Here is a 2,665-nt window from a genome sequence, read left to right as displayed (position 1 = left end):
GCCGCTCAAACTGTTCCGCATCCCACGAAATACTTATCTATTCACCCACGATCTCACGTGATCTCCACTTCTCAATATGTGGGTGACACATGTCAGGCGAATGAGAACGGTCAGGGGCACGTTTGTCCAAATTCTTCTGGCGAACAGTTTTTCACTGTGGCTATAAATACCCCCTCCCCTTCCTCACTTCCTTTACTCCGCCGCTGCCGTAGCTGTCTTCCTCCGCCAAGTTAGGGCGTGGAAGATCTGCACTGACGAACTTCACATCTCCACATCCAATTCGTCGTGTTCTTCGTTCAGGGTAATTAAAAGTTACTTTTACTGCCCTCTTTGATTCAATTGATTTCTACAAAATCCTCAAAGGTGTTTATTCTTCAAATTCTCCACACACTAAACACCTCACATGTCATATGATCTTGACTCATTTCTCTAAGCTATAATTTCTCTTCAAGATTCCTCAATTGTGCGGATTTCTAATCTGTACAACTCTGGAACCTAAGACTAAGAACGCTTAGTAAAATACTTCAGGACTCGTCTGGTCAAAATTCCTCAAACTTGTTCTTTTTACAAAACCTTCTGAGAACGCATATGACCTCTCCAAATTCCTCGCAACTATACTCTATTCACAGGTACTCATGTCCGCTGCTAAATCACTAGGTTCTCATCAACTTAACTCATTTGCAGCATTCCTCGATGAAAAGTTGCATACATCTTCAGAGAATTCCATTGTTCAAATTCCCCAGCTGAAGAAAATGGCTGATGGAAAGAATCCATAGAAAGGAGGAAAGAGGCCTGAGGTCAACACTTCTTTTGAAATCCCTGAGGACATCTATGCTGGGTACTGCATACCCCCTGAGGAAGATAAAAATCAGTGCAAGGTGCACATTCAGAAGATAGAGAGGAGATGGGCAAGAGAGTGGATGGAGTACAGATATGTTACTCCCAAATACATGAAGAAATTCGCTGTTACCCCTCCAAACTCAAGACCTCCATTGGCACCTGGCCAAATAGCCGATCCCACCAGCCTCAAGCGCAGTGAGGACTATCCTGAAGAACGGGCCAAGCGCCAGGCCAAGTTGGCCAAACAGGCTAAGGAAGCTGTGAGGAAATTCAACGAAGACTCTGCTGCTGCTGCTGAGGCCTCTGTCAAGCCTAAGAAGGCCATGTCAAAGAAGCATGCTCACAAGCCAAGTGCTTCTTCTTCAATGCCCTCACGGCCAAGTACCTTAGCAATGCCCTCACGGCCAGAATCCTCAAAGCCCTCACGGCCAATTCCTCACGCTGCTCCTGCTCCTCCAAAATCCTCAGCTCCTCCGCCAAAGTCCTCAGCTGCTCCGACCAAATCCTCTGCACCTGTGCATCTTGCCATGTGCCAAAGGACGACAGCCATATCTATTGCCTCAGGAGCTTCTGCTAGTTCCTCAGCTGCACCAAATTCTTCAACGGGACCCTCTTTGCTCAAGACAAAGGCCACTGCTGGACGAGGTTCGTGCCCAAGTCCTCACAAAAGGCATGTCGCTTTCCAAGTGCCGTCGGATGAAGACGAAGCTGATGATGAGGAACTTGCCGAAATCATCAGGGATAGGCAAGTCAGGGCCGCTAGAGCCAAGAGCACAAATGTGTCTTTGCTTTTGGATCCAAAGTTGATCCTGTAAGTGCATCTAGTGCCCCTTAGTGATTTTGGTGTATTGAAGACTTATAGGTTAAGGATCTAATGTGTTTATGAGTGTACACAGGTCTATAAGTCTATGAGGAGTTTGATATTTACAGACAAAGTCAACCCCTAAAAATGAAGTTCTTCGACTGAAGACTTTGAAAGTGAAGAAATTGGTGTGACCTTGAAGACTTGGAATTCATTCGAGGAACATGAAGCGTGAAGAATTTTGTTTTTGTAGTTTCCTTTTCTCTTTCTTGAGTCATAGGAAACACCGTACTGTTAAAGGGGGTCGAGGAAATACTAAGGAAAATTATCCATGTGATGCTCAACTCAAAATCCTAAATCTACCAATCGCTTTGAGTGAAGCCATTGGAAATCTCATACAGTTCAGTCATATTCTTCAGTGACAGAGATGAAGTTCTTCTGGTCACTAAGGAATTTGTTCTAACTGAGGTGTTAGGAATTCGCCAGTGCGGATTGCCTACGTAGTGAGGAACATGATAGCCCTGAGGATTTTGTACCTCAATTTTTTGACCGTTGCTGTGCTACGCGCGAGCTGTCCCAAAATATCTTATCCACCTAACGGTCATATCGTTGAAGGGCATTTATGTCTTATCATCTCGGGCTGCTCCCTAGGCTATAAAAACCGCCCCCTACAACCACTAGCTGGTTGGCTGCTGTGAGAGAAACTGACACTTCTCAATTGAGAGCATCACATCCTCGAGGACTTTGAGTGAAAATCATCAAGTGAGGAAAATCCAAAACCGAAACCCAAAGTGATGTAGCATCACTGAAGAGATTGATCCTGCGTGGATCCGACACTTGTTACCTTTGAAGATTGTGCTTCTTCCAGACGGTTAGGCGTCATGGTCTAGAGCATCCAAGAGGAATTGTGGATCGCCGAGTGACCGAGTTTGTGAAGGTTCGGAAGTCACCTTTAGACTTACCACGAGTGATTGGGTGAGGACTGTGTGTCCTTAGCTCAAGGAGAATATGGTGAGGACTGTG

This window comes from Triticum urartu, chromosome 7A, assembly GCF_056163025.1.
Source record: "Triticum urartu cultivar PI428250 chromosome 7A, HENAU_Tu73, whole genome shotgun sequence".
Classification (NCBI taxonomy): Eukaryota; Viridiplantae; Streptophyta; class Magnoliopsida; order Poales; family Poaceae; genus Triticum; species Triticum urartu.
Note: the sequence above shows the minus strand (reverse complement) of the source record.